The sequence below is a fragment of the Euphorbia lathyris genome, chromosome 6, assembly GCF_963576675.1.
Source record: "Euphorbia lathyris chromosome 6, ddEupLath1.1, whole genome shotgun sequence".
In the NCBI taxonomy this organism is placed as follows: Eukaryota; Viridiplantae; Streptophyta; class Magnoliopsida; order Malpighiales; family Euphorbiaceae; genus Euphorbia; species Euphorbia lathyris.
Window position 1 is genome coordinate 91313007 of NC_088915.1, and position 18282 is coordinate 91331288.

At 34.1% G+C, this 18282-nt stretch overlaps 1 long non-coding RNA gene across 4 annotated transcripts; it reads left to right on the forward strand.

Moving 5' to 3' along the window:
* Window positions 1-4789: 4789 nt before the first annotated feature.
* LOC136233820 (uncharacterized) lies at window positions 4790-9359 on the forward strand. Of its 4 annotated transcripts, XR_010690940.1 has the most exons (8): window positions 4790-5085; window positions 5186-5283; window positions 6165-6612; window positions 6761-6902; window positions 7735-7962; window positions 8399-8670; window positions 8761-8880; window positions 8967-9359. It is a non-coding gene; the product is annotated as an uncharacterized lncRNA (long non-coding RNA). The 4 variants fall into 4 exon arrangements; XR_010690938.1 differs by lacking the exon at window positions 6761-6902; XR_010690939.1 differs by lacking the exons at window positions 6761-6902; window positions 8761-8880.
* Window positions 9360-18282: the final 8923 nt, after the last annotated feature.

An 18282-nucleotide genomic window follows, 5' to 3' on the forward strand; every position in this document is an offset into this window, starting at 1 on the left:
GCAAAGACTGCACCAGCATTTTAAAGCCCCTAACCTCTAGTTTTTATACTCTAATTTTTTTATAAATTAAAATTTAATTAGTTTTTTAAGAACATAAGAAAAAAATGAATACGGATCAAACCTTTAAAATAATTTGTAGAGAAAAAAACACTTAGGGTACGTTTGGTAAGACGTAATGGGTTTTGTAATGGAATGCTCATTACATTAAAAGTTCATTACTATGTTTGGATACCCTTTATAGTTTTATTAGAATGTAATGGGAATTTCATGACTTCAATTTTCTTCAATAAGTTTTGTAACGAGGATTACCAAAGAAATCAATAGGAATTCTCATTAAATTCCAATATGTATTCCTAATTTTTTCAATCTAACCTTTTCATTTTCTCCATTTTTTACATCACATTATTATTAATTTTTATTATTATTACTATTATTATATATATTTATAAGAGTAAATAGAAATTTATGATTATACATAGCAAAACAAACATGATAATTAGGGGTGTGTATCGGTTCGGTTTAAACCGCATATCGAACCGAGTGAATTCGGTTTTTTGGTTCGGTTTTTTTTTAACAATTCGGTTCGGTATCGGTTTTAATTTTAAGTTTATTTCGATATTTGGTTCGGTTCGTTTCGGTTTGACAGAAAATGTAAAAAAACTGAACCGCACCGAATTACACATATTTTACATTTATATATATATATGTATATATACACACATATATTTTGGAAATATTTCAATTTTTATTGTTGTTGAGGTAAATTTAATGAGAAAATATAGTGATTTTTATTTGTTATTTGTTGTTTTTAACTTAATTCGGTTTGTTTGGTTTAAACTAAACCGAACCGCATATTTTGATTCGGTTTTAATTCGGTTTTATCTATTATTCGGTTCGGTGTCGGTATAAATTATTTTGATCATTTTGGTATTCGGTTTTTTCGATTCGGTTCGGTTTTGCACCGATGCACACCCCTAATGATAATGTAATGGTAATTACATTACATCAGTTGTAAAATTTTACTAACCAAACATGGTAATGTAATGGTTATTTCATTCCATTACATTACAACATTGATTACATTACAATCTTGATTACATTACATTGCATTACAGCGTACCAAACGCACCCTTAGTTGTTTTTAGAGTAAAGTATAAAAAAATACATGGTTTGACATTTTTTTGCAAATGTTGTACCATGATTTAAAAACTTGTTTGTGCAGTTTGTAAAATCAGACATTTTTTCAAAATTTGTTATTGTGGCTATTTATCTAAAAGAGATTGATTTGGAAAAATTAAAAAATCTGATTTTATAAATGTCCTCATATATGAGCCTCAATTTTAAAAATCAACTAAAAAGCAAGTGTTTTTTTTATCGAAAAACTAACTCACAAATCCTTTAACTGCAAATTGTACAAATCTTAATCCTTGTTTGCTAGATTTTAACTGCAAGACTGTGTGTGCAAATCGGCCAAACCAAGCTTCTTTTTTTTTTTTACATTTTCCCTTGGTGTTAAGAGAGAAGTTGTGAAACAAATTTTGGAGAGCTCATATTTTATCATTATTTTTGCAAAGTAGTGATTAAAAAAAAGACAATGTATGTTCTCAATTTTCTATATACGATTACTATTAAATTCAAATAGAAGCTTATAATTATTTATATGCATAAATTTTAACAATTGAGATCTAAATCATTATTGTAATTGAAATATATATTTTTTAAAAGAAAACCATATATTAAACGGATTCAGAATACAAAGGTTGAACAATAAAATCTAAAGGTCTAGAAAATTGCTCCATCTTGGTCTAGAATATGAAGCTCTAACAAGATCATGAGTGAGTCTATTTGCAAAACGATTAACATAGATAGCATAAACATCATTAAAAAAACCTAACCTCCTATAATCATATAACACCAGATCATAAGGAGATCGAGAAGAAGGCCAGAGATAATAAACTTCTCCGTATGATTACCAATATCCATAGTTATTTTTTCTTAGACATGAATCCACTAGGAAGAATGAATGTTTGTACCTAGATATCAATGTGAATAAGGTACTTCACCCGAAAAATTATTCGCAGAGAATCTCTGAGTAATCAAGATTTTATTATGAAAACTACAAGGAACGTTCTCCATAATTGTTCTTATATCAAACTCATAAAAATACTAGAAAATGAATAAGTTTGGATTAATTGTTTCGATATAAACTCGTTTACTCGATCTCCATAGACACGCCATGATATCATGCATAGCCTGAGTATTCACGAACTTATATGTTAAAAATCTTCCAAAGCACCAACAAAAATCAAATGATTAGCATTCAAATATGTGTCCTCTATAGTAATACCACCACCATCCTCCTCGAGGCTAAAATTTGCAAAGAACAATTCTAAATTTCTCGATGAAGCCATAAGTGAAAATCAACGAGATAAAGAACTTGCCAAAAGGACAAGACGAGAGAAAACTTGGCACTAAAGTAAACTTTGTCATTGAAATATATTTAGGATTGGAAGCCTCTTAAATCAAATGTCCTAATTGAAATGTATTCTAGATTAAAGGTTCCTTTAAATCAGAGACCCTTAGTGGCCGTCTATGCCAGCTCCCTCTAGAGCCGACTCTATCAGGTTAGGTCAGGCCAATTCTCAAATATATATATTCAAACTCAATCTCATGAGAAGTGCGCTTAAATGGGCCAATGGTCTTACGAAAATGTGTACTATAAAGTTTCAAGCTAAATCATACAGAGATACAAATGGCCATTGCAAATGGCATTTTTTCCACTAGTGTTGACATTCTCCTCCAAATACCTTCAATATTTTTCCTTCTTTTCCCGAGCACAAAAAAAAAATTAAATTAAATTTTTTTTTCATAAAGTCAGGGAATTAAAGAAACTAAATATCTTAAAAAGGGTAGAAATGGAATTAAATCATGATAATAACATAATATATTCATAAAAGAAAAGAGTTTTACTATTCACCGCCCCTAAAGTACTTATCACCGCCTCCTCTTGGACATTTTCGCCCTTTTTATTTTTCCATTCAAAAACTTAATATCATCTCTCTCCCGAGCCAAAAATTGGATTTATGAAAAATGGACCCGATAACGTCGAGGAAATCGAATAACTACAGTTCCTATTTGCACTAATTGAAATTCGTCTCCAAAAACTAACTGATTTAATCAATATATAAAAAAAATTCATCCAAAATGTACTAAACGAGTGATTCACACCATTCCGCCTAGGTAGAAACGGATGAACTATCTGTTTTTGCCTAGGCGGAAACGGGTGGATCACCCGTTTCTACCTAGGCGGAATGGTGTGAATCACCCGTTTAGTACATTTTGGATGAATTTTTTCTCCGATCCGGAGATGAAACTCGTGTTTTCGATTCGATTTTCAAATAAAAATACTTATATGGGGAATCATTAGTCTTTTTCATTTACCGTGTTTAAGTCCCATGAATGTTGTTCGGGTTTTTGAATTTTAAAGAAATTTGAAAGAATTTCAGTTTTTTAGTATAAAAAATAAAAAGGACAAAAGTATCCAAGACAGGACGGTGATAAGTAATTCTATGGCGGTAAATAGCAATCCACAAAGAAAGCAAATGTTGAATTTGTAAACAATTGTTGACATTATAAGCTAAGGATTGAATTCAACACATTTGGAAATAACAGAGAATAAGAGCAAATAAAGGAGAGAACCCTACCTCTTGATAAGTCAAAAAAGAGCCAAGTTTCTCCATTTTTATTTTTGTTAGGAGCAACAGAGAAAGCAAAGAAGAAGAAGAATGAAATTCCGAAAGAGTTGAAGAAATGTGAGTATAGAGTAATTTATAGAGAAAATGAGATTCACATAAAGACAAACAAATTAAGAGATGATTTTTCCACTTAATTACTGAATAACTCAATCCATGTCAATCAATTATAATATGAGAAGAAAGATATATGAATTACCATAATTAAATTAAGAAAAAAAACTTTCCAATTAATAAGATAGAAAGAAAACTTGCAAAAAGTCCACACACGAGTTTTAAGGACTCTTGTTTATTTCCTAAAAAAAATCTTACCATTATGATATAGTTTAATAAAATATTAAAGGGAAAATAAAAAGAGTTAAGAAAGCATTTGGTTTAAGAGAAATTCCACAGAATTCATGATACAATACACATGACAATAAAAAATGCCAATTGCACACATTTATTTCTTAATACCAATAATCTCACATATTCCTCTTCTAATTGACCGAGTTTATTACACCTGATGGATAGTAGAAGTTCTCTTGGTTTAGCTGAAAATATTTGAGGATATTACGTTATGTCAAAATAGTAAAAGTACTTATTTAAAACACATATGGAAAATCAAATAAGAGAAAAAATTGATAAATATCGGGGTTCTATTGACATAATGAAATGTTAAGCTTTTAGTAGCAAAGGTTTTGGACCCAATATATGAGATGAATTATTTGATAGCTAAATAAAATCAATTTTATAATGAGAATGACGCTAATGAGTTGGTTCACTACAAGAAAAACATGAGTTAATGACTAATGTTTAAAGACCGAATGAAAATAGTCATTAATTAAAGACTAAAATCAGTAGTTAACCATATTGTTGGTTGGTAATTTTATCAAAAGACGGGCCCAACTTTAATGGTCGCTCTAGCCACTGCATCTGAACTTTAAAGACCACAATTTAAGTCAGTAATCTATTCAATTAAAATTAAAACAAAAATAAATTATTTATTAATATTAAAATCAATTCAAGACACTTTAATGCCCACTAGACCCCTCTCTTCCAATCTCCTCATTCGACATTTCCTCTCTCCAACCCTAATTCTTCCATTCGACTCCTTCTTTTAATCTCCCTCACTCGGTTGGTGCTGGTTCTCGATCCCTTCTTCTAATCTCCCTCGCTTGTTTGCTGCTAGCTTGTGGCCATTGCAGCTGCTGGAGACTGTTGCTGTTGACACTAGAGGAGGAAGAGAGATTGATTAGGGTTTCAGACTGCACATTTGAGTTCAGAGACCTGATGAGGCTTCAAGGGGACAGCGGCCAACAAGTGAGTTTTCAGGCAACAGAACACTAGGAAGGTGAGATGAGTTCGTGATATTCATATGTTTCTTTCTCTGTTCTCTTTCAATTTCTGGTCTTTTAAGTCTTTTTTTTTACGTATCTCAAATTGAATTCAAGTGACCATGAAGAAGATCAGAGTGTATGATTCCAAAAGACTTCTCAAGCAGCACTTGAAGGATCTCTCCATAATCAATCTCAAGATCCGCTCTGCTTTGGTATTTTTTATGTGTGAAAACCCTAACTATATTCTCTATTTGTAACTCAGGGTATTTATAAGTGTTGCCTAGTAGCTTGATGCTTATTGATTAAGTGTTATTCTATTGTTTGAAATAATATTAAATTGATTTAGAAAGCATGATCTAGAGTTTCACGTGGTGGAATTTTTCATATATACGATTTAGAGGTGTGGTTAAAATTTTGGGTTATAGGTAAGGAAGTGTCTTGACTTGTGGAGGTAGCTAGTGGTGGGACCTTGATTGAAATTATAATTAACTGAATGTAAATAAGTAGTCCTCATATGATGAAATCCCAATATAGTTTTTGTGCAACAGAATTGCAAATATAGTTTGTGTGCCACATAATTGAAAATATAGCATGTATGATTTCTCATTTTTATTTGGCTATTAATATTCTGTTCATTTGTTTTCTTTCTTTTATAATTGGCAACTTTCTTGGCTACATTCTGTTTGTCTAAGTAAGAAATTCATTGATCTTTCTGATATTGTCGATTTTCAGTTTGGAAGATATAAAATAGAGAGTTGAAGGTGCATACTATTTGTTCCCTGTTTTTCTATTTCATCAGTAATATTCTATTGAGTCTAAGTTTCCCCATTTTTTCTGTAGCTTGTAAGAATGATAGGCAAGTAAATACGTTTCATGTCTAAATAATGTCATTTTCTTTTGCAGAGCCTATTGTTATACTTATCATTTAAAGCTAATTTTTTCTTAAATTTTTGGTGCAACTGTGAACTGTTAGATAATGTCGTTATTATTTTCAGCAATGAATCATAATCAAACCTAGGTAGCATGAATTTATTGATAAAACTTGTTGTGGTTATTGAATTGTTGATATTCTTGTTTTGCATCTATTATTAAGGTGTTGAATTTGATGATGAGAAAAGGCTCGGGCATCGTTGTTTTTGTTGCCTCAAGACTTGTGGAGAATGGTGGCGTTCCGCAGTCTGCAACTCCAGAAACTCTCCTTAAAGAGGCTATTCATGTTATTAGTTGTGAGTATCAGGACAAAATAGAATGAGGAAATGAGTGCTGCTTTCATTCATATGCTTATTGGATTCAAAATGCATGCCCGTTGTTGGCCATCAATTTACTGCATGCGCAAGCGTCATGCCTTTAGCCTTAAACGAGTTCGGTAGGCCATTTAAAATCCTAAAAGGGAAGGAAAAGAATACTCGATTGAGAGGTATTGAAGCTTAAAAAGCTAACGTTTAGGTCGGAAGGGTTGTTGCTCGAATTCTTCGTACCTCTCTTGGTCCTAAGGGCATGGAAAAGACTTCAGAGTCCCAGCAGTAGTGATGTCGCTATTAGTAAGTTAATTTCTGTCTCATCCTTTCCTTTTGTTCATTATATGTTTAGCTTAGTTGGTTTGATTGTTTAGTTACTTTTGTTCGCTATTATGGTTTGTTGCTTTGTATGTGTGTTTAGAGTTAATTTGAACAGTTCGAGCTTGTATAGGTGGGATTGATTAAATTATGAGATAAAAAAACTAAGCCGCCCACGGTAGAAATTATGCAACTGTCACTAGAAAATCTCAAAGTTCGATCCTGTTCCAAGTGGTATTCTTGGGATTCTCATCACAGATGTTCCTAAATTAATGGTAAAATCCACATCTCTTATCATTTTCCAAAAGCTGGGAGCATCATGTTATTTTATAATGTTTTTGGGATCATTCGAATGCTTCATGCTAGAGTTAGTGTATTTTGATTCTATGAATCTTCGAATTGTTACTTTTATGCCATTAAAGTTTGAATCATGTAGTGTATTTGGTGTTTCTTATGCTTTGGATTCGCTAAAGATAATTGTTCCAGGATGTTATTGATTATGACAACATTTGGGCTGCCTGCTCTTAAACCAGATATCTTAGCTTATGGCTCTTATTTGGGCTGCCTGCTCTGTACGTACTATGAAGTAGTAGTTTTAGTGTTCTACATTTTGGAATTTCCATTCCCACTTCCAAAAGATGTGCAGTTCATGCCTCAGAAACATGTAGTCAAACTCTTTCCTGATTGTTTTAACTATCATGTCTTCTGCAATTAAGAGCATTACCTAGAGAACAGATAAAGTTTTACATTTATGTTATGCTTTTGTTCTTGCTGCTTTCATATTTTGCAGTCCTCATATGAAGTTTTCCATTGGATTTTCTTCAAGATACAAGTGTGTCCTGTATGCACTATCTCATATTAAATTTTGAATACTGTAACTGGAATTTGTATGTTTTAGAAGGACACTGCCTAGAGCTCGTTGAATTGGTTAATAGGGATGGGAAGTGGACAACATGGGTTCTGCTCATGATTGTTCCTTCTACAAAGAAATATGTATTTAAAACTAACCATCTAAATTACCCGCAAGTTCACTAGAAATTTGAAGTAGAGACTCATGCTAGCATCTTCTATTTTTTAGATAACTAACACCATTCCTTTTGTGGTTAGAATATTGAACCACACTCTTCAGACGCAACGCAACTAATTCCACAACATAACTACAAGCTTGATATGCATGCTCTGAATACTCGTCATCCTGGAGAGGTAGACCTTTTGACAACTTAATACATGTGGCTTTTATAGTCTTGCATACTGGCTTGTGGTGGTTGCAGCTGTCGAGGGCTATGGCTTCTTATACCACGTAGAGGAGGACAAGAGATCCGTTTTGGGTTTCAGGTAATTCTTCAGGTCTTTGTTTTCCATGGTTTCCTATTCTTTTTGTTCTACTAAATATCTTTTGGATTTTGGTTATTAGTTGTAGTCTAGAAAAAAGCTTGTGGTTTTTTAGTTATAGATAATTAATTGATTTTAGTCTATATTGAATGAGATTCATTTGGGTTTAGAATCAAGTGAATAGTAATTTTCATTAGCTGGTTTATTGGTCATTCCTCTTTCCTGAAATTAATTGGTTTTGTATTTATTATTGTTATTAGCTTTAGTTTTGTATCTATCACTAAGTTCTTACTCCTCAAGATACCACTGTATTCCTCTTTCATTTCCCTCTGTTTTGCTGATTAGTTCCATTAATTGTGTACTTCCCTAATCTAAGGTTTCGGAAACAATTACCCCTAAATTGATTAATGTGTTTGGTTTCTCTTTGATTTTTCCATAGAAACGTGGGGGGAATGTAAACTCCCAACAGGAATTTAGATATGCTTTGAAGGAAGTTCTGGATGCGATGTTGCAAAAGGCTCCAATGAGAGGACCCAATTGGCGAGGATTTGCAGCAAAGAGAGCAACTATATTTGGTGCTACATCTTATGGCATGGATAGTTGCTAGAAGATTCTGGACAAAGAGTTGTGTGAAACCTGCCCTCTCTTGTTGTTTCCTCTGTATTGTCTTGCCTTTCGCTTTTGCCAAAGAATCCTCATATGATAACAGAGGTTCGTGATTAGTTGTCGAATCATTGTTGATGTTTGATTTTGAGATTTTTTGCCTCTTGTTTTTCAATTCGTTCCCTCTTACTCTTGCAGAAGAAGTATATACATATATAGCATTTTTTAGGGTATGCCAATGGTTTCTATAAATGCAATTTGTTGGTCTGTGGTGTGGCAAACACACCTAGAAACCAAAGAACATAAAAAAATTGAAAGGTAATTAATTAAGCAAATATGTATCATGTGGTGATATTTAGTAAGTGAATTGAAAAAAGAATGACTTGTTTCACTCATTTTTGCAGGGGTGGAGGACTTGCAATTGTTAGATGAAGGGTTGCACTTCTTATAGTTCAAGCATGCAATTTGGTAAGTTACAGAACAACTTTAGTAAGTTGCAGAACAACTTTAGTTTCAGGAATAGAGGTAGGGATGCAACTGGGGCGGGGAATACCCGTACCCGTCGGGACGGCCCGTTTGTTAAGGGGGATGGGGACGGGGACCAATATGGTCCCCGTAGGCGGGTACGGGGCGGGGACGGGAAATGGCATCCCCGCCCCGCGGGGATCCCCGTACCCGTACCCGTGAAGCCCCGCCGGTACTAAATGCTTTGACCATTACTTTTATTGCATGCATTCCCATTCTTCTATTCTAACTTCCAACGTTCAACAAAAATAATACTTATGACATAGCTATATACAAACTAATTAATATTCTTCACTTCAACAAAAATATTTCAATGATATTATTCCTTTATTTTTCTTTTTCGTCCAAATTAATAATATTGTTCATATGTAATCAGTGTCATAAGATATTCCATTACATGATGTATTTTTTTCTTTTTTAATTTTTTTAATAGTTTGACTAGCCAATTGATCATTGCAGAAGATAATTTCTTTTATGGTTTAATTTTTGTTGACTATTTTACTATAATTGATAATTTTGTATTAAATGGGTAAACGGGGATTCCCCGTACCCGCGGGGATCCCCGTGGGGCGGGGACGGGGACAGTTTTTGTCCCCATTTAGCTGGCGGGGACGGGGACGGGGAAGGGAAACCAAATCCCCGCCCCGCCCCGTTTACATCCCTAAATAGAGGTTGTTGTATGCAGAGTTTGTATTATTCATCTTGACATTAAAGCTAGCAATGTTCAATTAGACTTAAGATGTAAATGTTTCTATTCTTTCTTTGCCTAGTGATATTCAATTTTTTTGGGGTTGTTTTATGAATTACTTGTTTTTTAATTTCATTTTTCTTTTTGTCCGAGTCATTATTTATTTTTCAATGTTTTAGTCATGCGTTAGATGCTTAATCTCTAACTTAATAGTTTAGTTATTTTCTCAATTGGGAAGGACTCTCTTCAATCCAAATTTAATATTGTGTTTTTTGTGCAAATTAATTAATTTTAAAATAAGAAAAATATATTCAGTTTAACGACAGAAACATGTGTCGCAAAGTATGTCTATTCCTTTGGTACAGCAAGGTTCGAGAATAAATCAGAAGAACTTACTGACCACATTTTTTGTGTTTGCGACTGAATATTTAGTCGGTAATTTCGCGACGTCATTTTACGACTACATATTGTTGGTCGGAAAGTTGACGACTGAAGCCAAAAAATGGTCACTAATAACTTACCAACCAGCTAGTTACTGACCGAACGGTTTCCGTCAGTAACTTATGAAATTCGGTCAGTAAACGCATTTAGGGACTGAATTGCGACTGAATTTTCAGTCACTAACTGCTGATTTTCTTGTAGTGGTTGCACAAGTCACAAATTTTATTGCGTTATTAGATGAATATAAAGTGCAAGATGTACAACAAAATAAATGTGAATCTTGGATCATATTCTTCTAGTTTTGATGAAGTTGATGACGATATTGATGATGTTATTGTTGATTATTTTTTGAATGTTGATAAAGATAATGTGTCAATTGAGGGAGATTGGGAAATATATATCAATGAGTTACCTCAAAAATATGTAGTTGATTTTGACATTCTACTGTGATGGAAAGTTAATGATGTAAGGTATCTTACTCCATCCAAAGTTGTAAAACATCCTGTTGCAAATCAATGTTCAACTTTTGCTTATGAATATACATTTAATACAAATGGTAGAAATCTGGATCAATTTAGGAGTTCTTGAACTCTTGCTACAGCTGCGGTATTAAATTTGTTGTCAAGATTGGTTGAGAAGTTCAACTCAAGCTTTCAAGCATTGAGGGGAATTGGGAAATCTTAAAGATTTGAGGAAGGTTATTAACTTAGTGATGTTTTTCAATCTACAAAATAGATGATCAGGCTTAACTAGAGTCATCGAAACAGAATCAACAAACTATTAGAGAGGGGCCGGAGTACGACGTCCCTTCTCTAATGCTTAAGTATGGCTTATATTGAAGCTCTTTAGGGCTTTGTTTATCATTGTTTTGAAAGGATGGGACTAATTATATTATTTGGAAGCCTATTTTCCTTTCTACAGACATTTTGTTTCCCTATAAACTGTCCAACTACTGTTGTTTCGACACATGTACATATTACGTACCCCTCATTTTCTCAATAAGACCTAAAGAATATGTCATTAATATGAATCATGATGCCCTTTAGGATCCATTCATCTTACCTTTATATCTTGTAAAGGAGAAGGTTTTTGCCTCACCTTTTGCTTCATCTTCCCTACCATTTCTGTAAGTTCTTTTGCTTCCATTTTCTTCTTCTTGTCAACTTTGTGAAAGTTTTTCAGAAGATTTCACTTTTATTTTGAATCATGGATACCAAACCATAAAAAGATATTTTCCAAATCTAAAAAAGTACATGCTAAAACTAAGCAAGTGAACTTTTAATGTGTTTTCTCAGCCTTCCACCTAAATAGATGTTTTTTAGCCTTCCCTCCAAGAGTGAAAGAGCTTCTAATCTTCCTCTAGACACTTTGGGAATTTTCACATGTTATCTCAAATGGGATATGTGTTTTCCATTACCTCTAGGAGTTGTTGCTACCTTAAATGAATCCAACTTGAGCCTTTGCCAAATTACTCTCAATGTCGGGCTATATAATCACTTTCATTTCAAACTGTATGTCTGGATTTAGGCATTAACATAACCAGGCCTTTGTTTCAGTTTTGTTGGCATCCCAATGTGACTAAAGAGATGGTTTACTAGTCAATTAACGCCCAAGGCCGACACTAGTGGAAAATTGGTTGGTGATGCCTGATGCACCTTTGAGTCGCATGAGAAGCTCACTAAGGGATAAGTGTACCCCATCGTTATCAAGTAATAAATCTGGACAAGTCCAGGTATCGAATCCATAGGATTTATACCGCAAGTACCAAACTACTAGGCCTCTAATGTTATCTAGACCATGGGGGGTTTGAGATTGATGGTTTTTAAGTTAAACTACTCCTAATTAGATTAAAGCTACTCCTAATTAAGTTAATCTACTCCATATCAGGTTACTCAATGCATGATCAAATCTACATGCAACTTTTTTTCTAACTGAATACCCTTTATACCAGGTCAATTTTGGCCCCTGAAAACCCAAATCGATTAACTCCATTTGATTAATCCAATTTTCCAACAGAGTGACCCGGTCTAGAATACGATTTGAGCCTCCCTGTTTTTCTTCAGCAGATTTAATGCAATTAAATTCACCAATAAGCACCCACAGACTTCTCATATCTTCTTGCACCCTTGCTAAGTCCTCCATGCATTTTTGTTTAAATAACATCTGTGGGCGAGTATAAACAAAAGTAGCTTCAAAGCTGACATTATGCTGATCTCCCCCTAACTAACAAACCCTCGTATGGAGAAATTGCTGATTGACTGACAAGACGGTCAACGTGAGACGTTCCCTCTGTCAGAACACCCAAATACCCCCACTAAATCCCTTGGCTTCAACGATCTCTACATCAGTGAAATTTAATTTACCGCACATGGTATTTTCCCGCTCCCCAAGCAGTCGGGGCTCCAATAAAACAAAAATATCAGGATCATAAACTCGAAGAAGATACCGAGCACTACGCAGAAACTCAGTGCCGCCTGCACCAAAGCAATTCCAGGTTATAACTTTCATTAATAACTTAAATAAATAGAACAAGCCAAACAAGGCAATCATTGTTGTGCAGGTGGTCGTTTTCCACCCAAATCTCTCATATTACTCACTCTAGTAGTACCAAAAACCATTGGGCTCTCTGTAGTGAAAATCGATAAAGGCACATTTCCATTGGACGTATCAGCTCTACTCCGCTTGGACATGCTCTCAAAGATCAAATCGGTTTCAACATCTTGCATAGGCTCATTGACATCCTTATACAAATGGCTAAAAGGGTTATGATGTAGGAAAATAGACAAGCCTAGACGTAGCGTAATAATAAAATTTTATCTATTTTTATCTATTTCTCTTTTTCAAGATCTGTTAATTGTTATTTCATATAAAGAGGGATAGAATGAAATACCTTTCTAAAGAACTATCTACAGTTGCAAACGAAGTACCCATAACTTCTTATATATTATTCAATCTGTGAGCCACGTACGTTTTTGTTCAACTAATTTATGAGTAATCAACCTTAATAATAAGCAATCGCAATGATTGCCTCTAACAGAATTGATACGAGATCAAAGAGAGAGTAAGAAATAATATAAATTAGCCGAGACGGAGACGGAACGATTCCTCTTGCTCTAGAATTATACCTGCCGTTACTCAGCATGACCGCGTGGGTTCCACTACTGTTGAAGTAAATCAACATGGAACTAGTGGCGGGGAGGGGAATGCCAGGGAAGTACCAAAGGAGACGACTAGGGAGACGGAAACAGAGTATGGGCCTTGGATGATGGTTCCGAAGCGAAGATACACTAGGAGACAACAGAAGCCAGTACCTAGGGATGTGGAAATGATGATGCACTTTTGAGTCGCATGAGAAGCTCACTAAGGGATAAGTGTACCCCATCGTTATCAAGTAATAAATCCGGACAAGTCCAGGTATCGAATCCACAGGATTTATACCGCAAGTACCAAACTACTGGCTTTCGTTGTCTCCTAGTGTATCTTCGCTTCGGAACCATCATCCAAGGCCCATACTCTGTTTCCGTCTCCCTAGTCATCTCCTTTGGTACTTCCTTGGCGTTCCCCTCCCCGCCACTAGTTCCCTGTTGATTTACTTCAACAGTAGTGGAACCCACGCGGTCATGCTGAGTAACGGCATGTATAATTCTCGGGTAAATGCAAGCAGCCTTAGAGTGGCCATACCGTCCACAACTCGTGCATGCCACATGTAGACCTTCATATTCAATTTTGTAGCTACACCCATTTACTTCAAATTCTGCCACTAAAGGCTTCAAGAGATCAATCTCAACACAAACACGGGCGAACCTCCCCCTTGTAGCCTTAATTGTATTTTTGTCGGCCTTAATAGCTTTACCAAATGAATTCGCCACAACCATCACAAACTCCGCATTATAAAGCTAAACGGGCAGATCAGGGAAGCAAACCCAAACCATAGTGGATGCAATAGTAGCTGTCTCCGCTTTGAATTCAGGTGTAAATGTTCAGACTGAGAGATAATGTCCCTGTATAGTCCAAGGTCCATCCTGCACAACCCTCTCACGATCTTTTAAATCCTTAAATTGAACTAAATAAAACCCGTACTCAATATCCATAATATCAACATTCCCTTTCGGCTTCCAGAGCTCCATAACACATTTTTGCAATGCAATGTATCCAATATTTCTTCCAAGCACTTTGATGATAAGAGCATCCCTCCATGGAGCAGCCCAATCCTCAAGTGCCTCATCAGATACTGTAAAACAAGGTTTCAAAGGGTTGTCAAGTGAAATTATAACAACTCCATCAGCAATTAGATCCCTATATACATACGGAACCTCTCAAGTTGAATTTCTAACGAGGGTATCTCTATAGGAGGTCTCAACATCAGCATCCATGGCAGTTACTCCATGACCGATGTCCGGCGGCACAACGGAGGCACAAAAAGGAGAGGAGGGCGGTAATGAACTTCCAGATAGGGGAGGAGAAGAAAATAAAGGGACGTCTGGTGGCTGAACAGTAGTGCAAAAGCGAGATGATGGCGACGCTGGAATTCCAAAACGAGGAGAAGAAGAAGCGACCACCTTTCGCGCCGCCTGAGAGAAGGAGACCTGACCGACATCAATTATTTTGGTACCGTCGCCGTCGTCCGTAGACCAAGCCTGTGAACCAAGCATGAAGAGAACGATGCTAGGGTTTACTAGAGAGAAAGCGATCTCACAATCGCAGGGGGAGAGAAGACACGTTTTTTAATATGTCTAAGCCAACGCTATATTATTGAATATTGATCTTATAATATCTCTTCCAAAACCAACTTTTCAAGTCTCACTCGAAATTACCATTTTTCACCAAAAGCAAATATCCATTTTAGTCCTTCAATTTCTAAAACAATACCCACAAGTCCAATGTCTTGTATAATACTATTTAGGACCTTATTTATATTATTAAATATTGATCCTATAATATTTCGTCCAAAACCGACTCCTAAAGCTAGGGGTATGCATCGGTTCGGTTTAAACCGCATACCGAACCGAACCGAGTGAATTCGGTTTTTTGATTCAGTTTTTTTAACAATTCGGTTCGGCATCGGTTTTCATTTTTAGTGTAGTTCGGTATTCGGTTCGGTTCGGTGTGGTTTGACGGAAAATGTAAAAAAACTGAACCGCACCGAATTACACATATTTTACATATATATATATATATATATATATATATACATATTTGATTATACAAGTTTAATTTTTTTTATTATTGTTGAGATAATAACCCAATAAAGATATATTTTCGAAATATAGTGATTTTTATTTGTTATTTGTTATTTTTAACTTAATTCGGTATGTTTGGTTTAAACCGAACCGAACCACATATTTCGGTTCGGTTTTAATTCGGTTTTACCTATTATTCAGTTCGGTACCGGTGTGAATTATTTTTATCATTTCGGTATTTGGTTTTTTCGGTTCGGTTCAGTTCAGTTTTGTACCGATGCACACCCCTACCTAAAGCCTCACTCGAAAAAACCATTTTTCATTAGATTTTCCGAAACAAAAAGCAATTATCCATTTCAGTCCTTCAATTTTTAAAACGATACCAACAAGTCAAATGTCTTCTATCATACCACTTAACACCCTTTTTATATTATTAAGTATTAATCCTATAATATCTCGACCAAAATCGACTCCTAAAGCCTCACTCGAAATAACCGTTTTTTACTTTTTCATAATACAAAAAGCAAACTTCAAATTTTAAAACGATATCAGCAAGTCCAATGTCTTCTATCATACCACTTAACACCCTTTTTATATTATTTAATATTCATCTTATAATATAGTGGCATCATAGAATATATTAAATAATTAAAAAAAGGGTGTTAAGTGGTATGATAGAAGATATTGGACTTGTTGGTATCGTTTTAAAATTTGAAGTTTGCTTTTTGTAATCTAAAAAAGTAAAAAATGGTTATTTCGAGTGAGACTTGAGGAGTCGATTTTGGTTGAGATATTATAGGATTAATACTTAATAATATAAAAAGGGTGTTAAGTGGTATGATAGAATACATTTGACTTGTTGGTATCGTTTTAAAAATTGAAGGACTGAAATGGATAATTGCTTTTTGTTTTAGAAAATCTAATGAAAAATGGTTTTTTCGAGTGAGGCTTTAAGAGTCGGTTTTGGACGAAATATTATAGGATCAATATTTAACAATATAAATAGGGTCTTAAATAGTATTATACAAGACATTGGACTTATAGGTATTGTTTTAAAAATTGAAGGACTAAAATGAATATTTGCTTTTTGTTATGGAAAATCGAGTGAAAAACGGTAATTTCGTGTGAGACTTGAAAAGTTGGTTTTGGAAGAGATATTATTGGATCAATATTCAATAATATAAATAGGGTCTTAAATGCTATTATACAATATATTAGACTTGTTGCTATCGCTTTAAAAATTGAAGGATTGAAATGAATATTTGTTTATTGTTCCGAAAAATCGAGTGAAAACGGTAATTTCAAGTGAGACTTTAAGAGTCGATTTTACACCATGTAAGATAAGATGAATATTAAATAACATAAAAATAAAAATGGTGTTAAGTGGTATGATTAGTGGCAGAACTAGGTCAGAGTAATTAGGTTAAGGCATATGCATGAGGAACATGAAGTCTTTTTTTTTAAAATAATCTGAAACTATCCGTTTTATTAAAACAAGTCCAAACATAATAAACCTCCCTTTATTTTTTTTTTCAATTTTCCATTTTAATTAAAGGAAAATTACATCATAGTTCATGTTTCAGTTTTATTTTACATTTAAGTAATTCTTATATTTGTGTTTTATCACTTCATACTTTTATTTTTTATTTTGTCAAATTCAGTTATCTTTTTTAGTATTAAAAAAACCATAATTTTGAAAAACAGAAGTGGCGTACGGATTGTTAAAAAATGACAAAATTAGGCATAATAAGAAATCCTTTTTTGAGTATGAAGTAACCGTAAATATTTACTTATTCATGATTTCTATGTAATTCTACTTTCTCTATGATATTTCTAGAATAAAAAGGATGAATTTGATATATTACAAATAAAAGTTACTAATTTAATTAAATTATAAATTTTTTTAAAACATTTTGCGCACAATGCGCTTACATTAATTAAATAAGAAAGAAAAATTCTCACCAAACCCGGATGTAATTCGAACCCATGACCTCCCTAGTCACAGGTAAACTCTCAACCACTAGGCTAAGAGCTTATAAATATTATTAGCATTACGATTGTTATGTGAAAAGCCCTTCATTGAGGAAATTACACACAAAAGCATATGTAGGAAATAGTTTGCAATTATATCAAACTTTATTTGCATTTTGTCAAATAGGAAGTTATTCAAAATCGGTTGATTTGGATAAGGTTGGGAAAGAATGGAAATTCAAAAAAGCCTACTTTCTCTATGATATTTCTAGAATAAAAAGGATGAATTTGATATATTACAAATAAAAGCTACTAATTTAATTAAATTATAAATACTATTAGCATTATGATTGTTATGTAAAAATCCCTAATTCATTTGGGCCTTCCATATTTTGGGCATGTCCAATAGTGGTAGGTTCGGCTCATTCCTACTTCAACATCTTCCATCTAGTTTATAATAGTACTATGTCATTTTCCCTTTCACATGACACAAGATACATGATAAGTATTTGTTTTCGTGTCGTCTGAATATTTTTCGTGTGACAGTATTTTAACTCTATGTCATCTGAAGACGAAATGAAAAATGCGCTCGATTCTCAGATGATGTTACGATTACAGAATCCTGTCATCCAAATAAAACACACGTTTTTGTTAAATTTCACTTACTCATCAGATGACACCTGCAATAAATGACTGTCATTGTATACGGAAAACAAAAAAAGTGGCAAACGAAATTTCACTTACGCGGCCATATACCAATTTTAGGCACTGGATGGTTTGACTGAAATTTTAGCTCGTATATAAACCCTGTATCTCACCCAAAACCCCATTTTCTAGGTTACGCAATCTTGATCCCCTCTCATCTCTCTCTATCTCCATGGTTGATTCATGCAATCAGTGAGCTCGAATAAGGAT